This window comes from Sapajus apella, unplaced genomic scaffold (assembly GCF_009761245.1).
Source record: "Sapajus apella isolate SASKATOON/1434 unplaced genomic scaffold, GSC_monkey_1.0 scaffold40, whole genome shotgun sequence".
Lineage (NCBI taxonomy): Eukaryota > Metazoa > Chordata > Mammalia > Primates > Cebidae > Sapajus > Sapajus apella.
The window spans coordinates 8600455-8613077 of record NW_022436980.1 but is presented as its reverse complement, the minus strand read 5'-3'; the positions used below and the strand labels follow the sequence as shown (position 1 = coordinate 8613077).

The window sequence follows — 12623 nt, the reverse complement described above, 5'->3', positions numbered from 1 at the left end:
TAGTCTCACATCACCAACATTTCTCTAATGTATCTTCCTAATCAGTCCTCCACCAATGAGGCAACTAGTATTTTGATTTCTACTTCTGTAGATAACAATGGCCAATTCTAAAATCTTCATATAAATTAAATAGCAAATGATGTGTCTCATGATTTTAATTTGCATTTCCTTAGACTAATAACGTTGAATATTTTTAACACATATATTAGTACACATCTTTCTTTTTGAAGAAGTGTCTGTTCAAATATCTTGTACATTTTTTTTAAAAGTTGGGTTACCATTGTATTTTTCTTCAAAAAATTTTAGAGTTTTGGATTTTATATTTAACTACGGTCCATCTCAAATCAGTTTTAGGTATGGTGTAAGGTAAAAATTGAGGTTTTCTTTTTTTTTTCTAAGTAAATCCAGTAGGTCAGCATCATTTATTGAAAAAGATATTTTTTCTTTCATTGAACTGTTTCAGAATCTGTGTCAAAAACCAATTCATCATATAAACGTGTCTTTTTTGAATTCTTTGTTATACTTCATCTTTTTTTATTCTTATGCCAGCACGCCACTGATAATACTAATTATACTGTATTTTATATTAAGTCCTGATATAAGATAGTATAAGTCCTTCAATTTGGTTCTTCCTTTTCAAAATTATTAGGGCTAGTCTCAGTCTTCTGTATTTCTATACAGAGTTTAGATTTTGTGTATCTGTTTCTAAAATCTTCTGGGATTGGAATTGCATTAAGTATGGTGACATCTCAATAATTCCAGGCCAACAAAGATGGAGTTGATCCAAGATGGCTGAATAGATACAACTCCAGCACACAACACCCAGCAAGAGAGACACAGAAATCAAGAGATCTCCTAGCTCCAACCGAGGTACCAGGTGCATTTCAACGGGTATGGTCCGACAGTGAGCAAAGTCCACTCAGGGCAGACCCAGGCAGGGAGGGGTGCTGCTTCACCCAGCAAGTGCATCTGACCTGTGAGTCGGAGGCTCCCCTCTGGCACTCCGGTCCAGATACAGCACTTCCCCCAAAACCTCAGCAATAAACAGAACAGGGGATCTTGCCAGTCAAGTGCTGGCAATTACAAGTGCAGAGTTGAATAATAATCCAGGATGGTGTCCCAGATTGGTTCACAGACCTAAACAGATGCATAAGCCCAAAAGGTGGCCGGTAGAACCTGGAGAGAGAGCTATTGTCCCCTCCCCACCGCCCAGAGAGAGGAAGCTGAAAGGCAGAGATGGCCAGGTGCTGCTGGGCAGGTCCTTCCCCTCCCCCACAAACTCCAGAGGGCTGAAGCTCTGACTCTAGTGGATTATGCAGCCAGTGCCACAGTCTGAGCTGAACCCTGAATGATCCAGCCCGGTGGAGGAAAGGCACAACCCATCATAGGAGGGGTCGGATTGGGCTACATGTTTTAACAAAAAACACAGGAAGCTTACGTAGCAAAGGGATGTCATTCTTGACAACCCAGCAGCACCTACAGGTCAGCAGAAGAGGCGGGCCTAATCTTCCAGTATAAACAAAAAAGATATAGGAAGCTCCCCTAGTAATCTGAAGGAGTCCCTAGAAACCCAGTAGCGCCTCCACAGGCAGACAAGCGACCTCATCAAGCAGCTCCCTGACAACACAGCCAGGTAAACCCACAAAGATGGGAAAAAAAAAAACCCGTACAAAAAAGATGAAACCATCAAAGACCAGAACACCTCTTCTCCTTCAAAGGATCACAACTCTTCAACAACACGGGATCACATCATTACTGAGAAGGAGTGCGATGAATTAACAGAAACATGCTTCAGAAGACAGAGAATAACAAACCCTTCTGAGCTAAATGAACACTTTAATTTAGTTAAAGTTCTAACTCAATGCAAAGAAGCAAAAAACCTTGAAAAAACGTTAAACGAAATGCTATCTAGAATAACCAGCTTAGAGAAGAACATAAACGACATGATGCAGTTGAAAAACACAGCACGAGAACTACGTGAAGCAAACACAAGATTTCATAGCTGAATTGATTAAGCAGAAGAAAGGATATCAGAGATTGAAGATCAACTCAATGAAATATAAAGAGAAGGCAAGACAAGAAAAAAGTGAAAAGAAATGAACAAAGCCTCCAAGAAATATAGGACTATGCGAAAAGACCTAACCTACACTTGATTGGTGTACCTAAATATGATGGGGAGAATGAATCCAAGCTGGAAAACATGCTACAGGATATTATCCAGAATTTCACAAGCCTATCAGGCAGTCCAAATTTCAAATTCAAGAAAAACAGAGAATTCCACAAAGCTATTCCTCAAGAAGAGCAACCCCAAGGCACATAATGTCAGATTTACCAGGGTAGAAATGAAGGAAAAAATGCTGAGGGCAGCCAGAGAGAAAGGTCAGGTCACCTACAGAGGGAAGCCAATCAGACTCACAGCAGATCTCTCAGCAGAAACCCTACATGCCAGAAGAGAGTGGGGGCCAATATTTAACATCCTTAAAGAAAAGAACTTTCAACCCAGAATCTCATATCCAGCCAAACTAAGCTTCGTAAGTGAAGGAGAAATAAAATCCTTTACAGACAAGCAATTCCTGAGAGATTTTGTCACCAGAAGACCTGCCCCACAAGAGCTCCTGAAAAAAACACTAAGCACGGAAAGGAACAAGTACCAGTCACTGCAAAAGCAAACCGGTGGGCAAAGACCAAAAATACAATGAATGAGTCAACTAATGGGAAAGAAAACCAGCCAATAACAAAATGGCAAGATCAAATTCACACATAACAATAGTAACCTTGAATGTAAACGGCCTAAACGCCCCAATCAAAAGACACGGACTGGCAAACTGGATAAAATCTCAAAACCCATCAGTGTGATGTATTCAGGAAACTCATCTCACATACAAAGACACACATAGACTCAAAATAAAGAAATGGAAGAAGATTTGCTAAGCAAATGGAGAACAAAAAAAAGCAGGGGTTGCAATCCTAGTCTCTGATAAAAGTGACTTCAAACCAACAAAGATCAAAACAGACAAAGAAGGACACTACCTAATGGTAAAAGGATCAATCTAACAAGAAGAGCTAACGATCCTAAATATATATGCACCCAACACAGGAGCACCGACATACATAAAGCAAGTTCTTAAAGACCTAAAATGAGATTTAGACTCCCACACAATAATAGTGGGAGACTTCAACACTCCACTGTCAATATTAGACATATCAATGAGACAGAAAATTAACAAGGATATCCAGGACTTGAATGCAGAGCTGCACCAAGCAGATCAAATAGACATATACAGAATGCTCCACCCAAATCCACAGAATATACATTTTTCTCAGCATCACATTGCACTTACTCTAAAACTGACATCATTGGAAGTAAATCACTCCTCAGCAAATGCAAAAGAACAGAAATCATAACAAACAGTCTATCAGACCACAGCACAATCAGACTAGAACTCAGGATTAAGAAACACTGAAACCCGCACAACTACTTGGAAACTGAACAACTTTCTTCTGAGTGTCTAGTGGATAAAAATGAAATGAGGGCAGAAATAAAGACATTCTTCAAAACCAATCAGAATGAAGATACAACTTACCAGAATCTCTGGGACACCTTTAAAGCAGTGTTGAGAAAAAATTTATAGTAATAAATGCCCACATGAGAAACAAGGAAATATCTAAAATTGACACCATATCATCAAAATTGAAAGAGCTAGAGGAGGAAGATAAAAAAACTCAAAAAGCTAGCAGAAGACAAGAAATAACTAAGATCAGAGCATAACTGAAGGAGATAGAGACATAAAAAGCACTTCAAAACATCAATAAATCCAAGAGCTGGTTTTTTGAAAAGATCAACAAAATAGACAGACCACTAGCCAGATTAATAAAAAAGGGAGAAGAATCAAATAGATTCAACAAAAAATGATTAAGAGGATATCACTGCTGATCCCACAGAAATACAAACTACCATCAGAGATTACTACAAACAGCTCTATGCACATAAACCAGTAAACCAGGAAGAAATGGATAAATTCCTAGACACTTGTACTCTACCTAAACCAGGAGGAAGTTGAAACCCTGAATAGACCAATAACAAGGGCTGAAGTAGAGGCAGCAATCAATAACCTGCCAACCAAAAAAAGTCCAGGTCCAGACAGGTTTACAGCTTAATTCTACCAGATGTAGAAAGAGGAGCTGGTTCCATTCCTTCTGAAACTGTATCAAACAATACAAAAGGAGGGAATCCTCCCTAACTCATTTTATGAGACCAACATCATCCTGATACCAAGATCAGGAAACTTCAGGCCAATATCCATGATGAACATCGATGCAAAAATCTTCAATAAAATACTGGCAAACAGATTGCAACTGTACATCAAGAGGCTTATCCATCACAACCACGTAGGCTTCATCCCAGGATGCAAGTCTGGTTCAACATATGCAAATCCATAAATGTAATCCAACAGATAAATGGAAACAAAGACAATAACCATATGCTTATCTCAATAGATGCAGAGAAGGCCTTTGACAAAATTCAACAGCCCTTCATGCTAAAAACTCTCAATAAACTAGGTATTGATGGCATGTATCTCGAAATAACAAAAGCTATTTATTACAAACCCACTGCATGGGCAAAAACTGGAAGAATTCCCTTTGAAATCTGGCACTAGACAAGGATGCCCTCTCTCACCACTCCTATTCAATATAGTATTGGAAGTTCTAGCCAGAGCAATCAGGCAAGTAAAAGAAAGAAAGAGTATTCAATTAGGAAAGGAGGAAGTCAAACTGTCTCTATTTGCAGATGACACGATTATATATCTAGAAGGCCCCATTGTCCCAGCCCAAAATCTTCTCAAACTGATAAGCAACTTCAGCAAAGTCTCAGGATACAAAATCAATGTGCAGAAATCACAAGCATTCCTATATACCAATAACAGACAGAGAGGCAAATCAAAAGCGAACTATCATTCACAATTGCTACAAAGAGAATAAAATACCTAGGAATACAACTAACAAAGGATGTAAAGGACCTCTTCAAGGAAAACTACAAACCACTGCTCATTGACATAAGAGAGGACACAAACAGATGGAAAAATATTCCATGCTCATGGTTAGGAAGAATTAATATTGTGAAAATGGCCATACTACCCAAAGTAATCTATAGACTCAATATTACCCCCATCAAGCTACCAATGACTTTCTTCACTGAACTGGAAAAAAACACTTGAAACTTCACATGGAATCACAAGAGAGCCCACATAGCCAAGACAATCCTAAGCAAAAAGAACAAAAACAGAGGCATCACACTGCCAGACTTCAAGCTATACTGCAAGGCTACAGTAATCAAAACAGCATGGTACTGCTACCAAAACAGAGACATACACCAATGGAAAAGAACAGAGGCCCCAGAAGAAACACCACACATCTACAACCATCTGATCTTTGACAAACATGACAAAAACAAGCAATGGGGAAAGGACTCCATGTTTAATAAATGGTGTTGGGAAAACTGGCTAGCAATGTGCAGAAAGCAGAAACTGGACCCCTAACACTCCAGATGGATTAAAGATTTAAACATAAAACCTAATACCATAAAAACACTAGAAGAAAACCTAGGCAAAACCATTTAGGACATAGGCATAGGCAAGGACTTCATGACTAAAACACCGAAAGCAATGGCAATAAAAGTCAAGATAGACAAATGGGATCTAATTAAAATTCAGAGCTTCTGTACAGCAAAGGAAACCATTATTAGAGTGAATTGGCAACCAACAGAATGGGAAAAAATTTTTGTAATCTACCCATCTGACAAAGGGCTAATATCCAGAATCTACAAAGAACTAAAACAGACATACAAGAAAAAAAACAACCCCATTCAAAAGTGGGCAAAGGATATAAACAGACACTTTTCAAAATAGGACATATATGAGGCCAACAAACATGAAAAAGTGCTCGTCATCACTGGTCATTAGAGAAATGCAAATCAAAAGCATATTGAGACATCATCTCACGCCAGTTAGAATGGCAATCATTAAAAAATCTGGAGACAACAGATGCTGGAAAGGATGTGGAGAAATAGGAACACTCTTACACAGTTGGTGGGAGTGTAAATTAGTTCAACCACTGTGGAAGACAGTGTAGCGATTTCTCAAGGATCTTGAAATAGAAATTCCATTTGACCCAGCAATCCCATTACTGGGCACATACCCAAAGAATTATAGCTCATTCTACTATAAAGTCACAAGCACATGTATATTCATTGCAGCCCTCTGTACAATAGCAAAGACCTGGAACCAACCCAAATGCCCACGAATGATAGACTGGACAAAGAAAATGTGGAATACTATGCAGCCATAAAAAAAAATGAGTTCGTGTCCTTTGTAGGGACTTGGATGAATCCGGAAGCCATCATTCTCAGCAAACTGACACAAGAACAGACAGCTAAATACTGCATATTCTAACTTATAGGTGGGTGTTGAACAATGAGAACATGTGGACCCAGGGAGAGGAGCATCACATACTGGGGGCAGATGGGGGGGTAGGGGAGAGACAGCAGGGGTAGGGAGGGAGCAAAGAGTGGGGAGGGTTAACATGGGGAGAAATGCCAGATATAGTATGCACCTAAAGTTGAACAAATAAATTTAAAATAATAGTAATAATAATTCCAGGCCTTCAAATTCATGATTGGAATATATCTCCCTTTATGGAGATTTTTAAAAATTTCTCTCAACAATGCCATGTTGCTTGCAGTGCACAAGTCTTGCATATTTTGGAAAGAAGCCTCTAAGTTTGCTCTCAAAGATATCCATCTCTTGATACTTAGTCACCTTTTTTTTTTAAGTCAGGTGTTCATGTATTTAATACAAGTTTTGAACAAATACTGCCAGGCAAGTTTGACAAGAAGCAACCTTCCTGGAATGTTTCAAAATAGAGTCGTATTAATCAAGTTTTGTTGTGATCAACTTGTTGTTCTTCATTTTCTGTTTCTAGGTTCATTTCCTGTTGAGCAATTAGAGTATGTGCATTATTTCCTCCCATGATATCAAGAGTGCAGCATCTAGTAGACCTTTGCTCTGTGCAATGGCTGCTTAGCAACCAGCGTCAAGTAAAATAATGAAGCTTTTGTAGAGTGTGATACCAAATAGCAACTGGCACCTTCAACTGCACCATTAAAAAACCTTTCAAGTTTCCTTCAGTTTTCACATACCCATTAAAAATTATATTAAAAAACAAAACCCAGGCTGCTTGATAAAGCATAGTTAAACAACTTCCATGTTTAGTATTAGCCTCTTAGTAAGTTATGAGCAATACCAGAGCTGAGGAAATAGCCTTCATTTTCCTATCATACTCCAGGAAAGCCAAGAAATAAAACTAGGTATGTTACAAAGGCTGCCCTACTAGATTTCGAGCTGCTTCTAAGTTCCAGACAAAACACCTTTTTAAGTTTCCCAGTTTATACACACACAGTGTTGTATCAAGATGATAACTTTTTAAAATCTAATTTTTTTAGACATCCTTACATTATTTCACAGAAAGAAAAAAGGCACAGAGGACACTTGGTTTCCTTACCACTTCCTTAGGTAGTGGCCTTAAACTACACACTTGCCTGTGCAGAGTTTAAAGATACTCAGCAGCATTAATGGGGCCATAACCATTCATAGAAAGTTTCAGGAAAAGAGCTTTTAAAAGAAGAACAGCTTGCCAGAGAAGGCTTACAATCTGAAAGTTAAAAACAGAAGAAACACAGAGATGAGAGGCGGCATCGAAGTTGTTAACTAGGAAGCTGCTGGGAATAGCTGCTTTGTGAAGTTTCACACTCATTTTCCTCCAGTTTTCTCCTGAGAAACTCTTTATTCCCCTCTTGTTTTTAAAATGAAAACATCCCACTAGATTGGGTTTGGAAGATAAATGCAAATAGACAGAAGCTTATTTTATATACAATCCATTCTCAGAGAGGGAAAGGAGGATAATAAATACTGAATGAAGATAATTTTAGAAAATAAACAAATCCTGGGAGGGGGATCCAAGATGGCCAATTAGGAGCAGCTCTGGATTGCAGCTCCCAGTGAGTGCGTGGAGGGTGAGTGTCACCACATTTCTGGACGGATTTTTATAGCCCACAGGCCAGGAGATTTGTGGGTGGAGGAGTGCCACGGGTCTCCAGCATGGCTATATTGGCTAGTGCAGCGGCTCTCCGCTCAAAAAACTCATATGGGTCTGGGCGCCATTTCAGCTGGTGACTGGAGTGCCTGGGAGACAGAGTCGCCTGATCAACTGATAAAAAGGGGACTGAAATAGGGAGCCAGGCCAGGGATTCCCAGGTGAAAAGGCACCACAGGTCTCCAGCATGGCTGTTTTGGCCAGCATGGCATCTCTCCACTCAAAAAACTCACACGGGTCCACGCACCATTTCAGCCGGCGACTGGAGTGCCTGGGAGACAGAGTCACACATTCAACTGATAAAAAGGGGACTGAAAAGAGAGCCAGACCAGGAGATTCCCAGGTGGAAAAGCACCTCCAGCACAGCTGTCATGGTGGGTCTCCGCATAAAATCTCACACAAATCCGGGCACCTTTTCAACTGGCGACTGGAACGCCTGGGAGACAGAGTCGCCCACTCAACTGAAAAAAGTGGACTGAAACAGGGAGCCAGGCCAGGAGATTCCCAGGGGGAAAAGTGCCACGAGCCCCCAGCGCAGCTGCTTAGGCCAGCGCAGCAGGTCTTGGCACAAGAACTCACACAAATCTGGGTGTCATTTGAACTGGTGATGGGAACGCCTGGGAGACAGAGTCATGTGTTCAACTGAAAAAAAACGGGTCTAAGGCAGTGAGACAGGTGAACAGGCACAGCCCGTCCCACCCCCACGAAGACCAGCAATCAAAAACCCTCTGAACTGAGAGTTCCACAGCAAGCACAGCTGAACCTGGGACAGTCTGGCTGTGTGGTGGAGGTGTGTCTGCCATTACCAAGGCAGTCCACCACTACTGAGGTAGTCCACTATTGCTGAGGCTGTCCGCCATTGCCAAGGCAGTCCACCATTACAGAGGCAGGCTGCCATTGCCAAGGCAGTTCTAACTATACCCCTATAAACAGGACTGCAGTGAAGTTCATGTGGCAGCTGGTTGGAGCCCACAGCAAATCAGCAATGCCTCTGCTGGCAGACTATGACTAGGCTGCCTCCTCACTGGGCAGGGCAGTCCTGAAAAAAGGCAGCAGCATGACAGAAATTCATAACTAAAGTCCTACGTTCCTGGGACAGAGCACCTGGGGGCAAAAACGCTGTTATGAGTTCTGCTGCAGCAGACTTAAACGTACCTGCCCAGCAGCTCTGAATGGAACAATGGAGCTCACAGCTCAGCACTTGAGCTCCTACAAAGGACAGACTCTCTCCTCAAGCAGCTCCCTGACCCCCGTATATCCAAAGAATCACATCATAAAGGAGAGCTCAGACTGACATATGGCAGGTATTCTTCTGGGACAAAGGTAGCAGAAGAAGAAACTGGCAGCAACCCTTACTGCTCTGCAGCCACTGCAGGTGATCCCCAGGCAAGCAGGGCCTGCAGTGGACCTCAGCAGTCCTACAGCAGAGGGGCCTGACTGTTAGAAGGAAAACTAGGAAACAGAAAGAAATAACTTCATCATCAACAAACTGGACATCCACTCAGAGACCCCATCTGAAAGTCAACAACTACAAAGACCACAGGTAGATAAATCCACAAAGATGGGAAGAAACCAGCACAAAAAAGATGAAAACATCCAAAACCAGAATACCTCTCCTCCTCCATGGGATCACAACTCCTGACCAGCAAGGGAACAAGGCTGAATGGAGAATGAGTCTGATGAATTGAGAGAAACAGGCTTCAGAAAGTGAGTAATAAGAAACTTCTAAGAGCTAAAAGAACATGTTTTAACCCTATGAAAAAAACTAAGAACCTTGAAAAAAGGTGTGACAAAATGCTAATGAGAATAAACAGCTTAGAGAGGAACATAAATGAATTGATGGAGCTGAAAAACACAACACAAGAACTTCATGAAGCATACACAAGTTTCAATAACTGAATTGACCAAGCAGAAGAAAGGATATCAGAGGTTGAAGATCAACTCAATGAAATAAAATGAGAAGGCAAGATTAGAGAAAAAAGAGTAAAAAGAAACAAACAAAGCCTCCAAGAAATATGGGATTCTGTGAAAAGACCTAATCTGCATTTGATAGGTGTACCTGAATGTGACAGAGAGAATGAATCCAAGCTAGAAAACACTCTTCAGGATATTATCCAGGAAAGCTTCCCCAACCTAGCAAGGCAGGCCAAAATTCAAGTCCAGGAATACAGAGAACACCACAAAGATATTCCTCAAGAAGAGCAACTCCAAGGAACATAATCTACAGATTCACCATGTTTGAAATGAAGGAGAAAATGCTAAGGGCAGCCAGAGAGAAAGATCGGGCTACCCACAAAGTGAAGTCAATCATACTCACAGCAGATATCTCAGCAGAAACCCTACAAGGCAGAAGAGAGTGGGGGCCAATATTCAACATCCTTAAAGAAAAGAACTTTCGGACTATTACAACTGCAACACAGTGGGACGATCCAAGATGGCCGTTTAGGAACAGCTCAGGATTGCAGCTCCCAGTGAAAGCGCAGAGGGTGAGTGGACGCCGCGTTTTTATTGCCGACAGATTAGGATATTCCCGGGCAGAGGTGCTCCACGGTCGCCAGTGTGGCTGTTTCGGCCAGCGCGGTGCCGGGCAGCACCGCTGCTTTGCCCTGGGCGACTGCTTTGTCGGCGCCCCGGAGCCGCGGTTCTCCGTACAAAATACACCGGTCCGGGGGCCCTTTAGGCTGGCGATTGGAGCCATGGGAAGTCGCCCATACGCTGGTTCAAAAAGGGGACTGAGCAGAGAACCAGGACAGTAGATTCCAGGGCAAAAAAAAGGAAAAAAAGCGCCACAAACCTCAGTGCCACTGTTTAAGCCAGCGCACTGAGTGGCCACAGGGGAAAACAAACAGACCCCGGCGCCTCTTCAACAGGCGACTGGAACACCAACTTAAAAAAGGCTCTGAGGCAGGGAGCCAGGCGATCAGGCTCGGCTGGTTCCACCCCCACAAAACAACAGCAACCAGAAACTCTGGATTGAGAGTTTCACAGCAAGCGCAGCTGAACCCGGGACGGTCCAGCTCTGTGGGGGAGGGGCGTCCGCCATTACCGAGGCAGCCCGCTGTTGCCAAGGCAACCCGCCATTGCTCAGGCAGCCCGCCCTTGCCAAGGGAACCCGCCACAGCAGAGACTCCGCCCCAACAGAGGCGGACCACGATAGCCAAAGCAGTTCTAACTACACCCATATAAACAGGACTGCAGGGAAGTTCACTCGGCAGCGGGGTGGAGCGCACAGCAGCTCAGCAAAGCTGCTACAGGCCGACAGTGACTAGGCTGCCTCCTTGCTGGGCTGGGCAGGTCTGAAGGAAAAAAAAAAAAAAAAAAAAAGGCTGCAGCATAACAGAAACTCATAAATAAAGCCCTAAATCCCTGGGACAGAGCACCTGGGAACAAAAAGCAGTTTATGAGTTCTGCTGCAGCAGACCTAAAAGTACCTGCCCAGCAGCTCTGAATGAACAACAACAGAGCTCCCAGCTCACCATTTGAGCTCCTATAAAGAAGAGACCGTCTCCTCAAGCAGCTCCCTGACCCCTATATATCCAAAAAGACACCTCATAAAAGAGAGATCAGATTGACACTAGGCGGGTATCTGTCTGGGACAAAGATAGCAGAAGAAGAAAACTGGTAACAACCCTTGCTGTTCAGCAGCTGCTGCAGGTGAACCCCAGGCAAGCAGGGCCTGGAGTGAACCTCAGCAGACCTACAGCAGAGGGGCCAGACTGTCAGAAGGAAAACCAAGAAACAGAAATAACCTCATCATCAACAAACAGACCGTCAATCTGAAAGATTTGAGACCCAATCTGAAAGCCAGCAACTACAAAGTTGACAGGTGGATAAATCCTTAAAGATGGGAAGAAACCGGCACAAAAAGGATGAAAACACCTGAAACCAGAACACCTCTCCTCCTAAAAGGGATCACAACTCCTCACCAGCAAGGGAACAAGGTTGGATGGAGAACGAGTGTGATGAAATGACAGAATCAGACTTCAGAAGGTGGGTAGTAAGAAACTTCTGTGAACTTAAAGAACATGTTCTAATCAAATGCAAAGAAACTAAGAACCTTGAAAAAAGATTTGACGAAATGCTAACAAGAATGGACAAAATAGAAAGGAATATAAGTGAATTGATGGAGCTGAAAAACGCAACACGAGAACTTCGTGAAGCATGCACAAGTATCAACAGCCGAATGGACCAAGCAGAAGAAAGGATATCAGAGGTCGAAGATCAACTCAATGAAATAAAACGGGAAGGCAAGACTGGAGAAAAAAGGGTAAAAAGGAATGAACAAAGTCTCCAAGAAATGTGGGACTATGTGAAAAGACCTAATCTACGTTTGATAGGCGTACCCGAATGTGACGAAGAGAACGAATCCAAGCTGGAAAATACTCTTCAGGATATTATCCAGGAAAACTTCCCCAACCTAGCAAGGCAGGCAAACATTCAAGTCCAGGAAATACAGAGAACACCACAAAGATATT

General features: G+C 42.4%; 1 protein-coding gene across 1 annotated transcript in view; it reads right to left on the bottom strand.

Moving 5' to 3' along the window:
* The window catches only part of SLC9C1 (solute carrier family 9 member C1), a 104640-nt gene that overhangs the window by 56063 nt on the left and 35954 nt on the right, over window positions 1–12623 (bottom strand). The window lies entirely within an intron of this gene.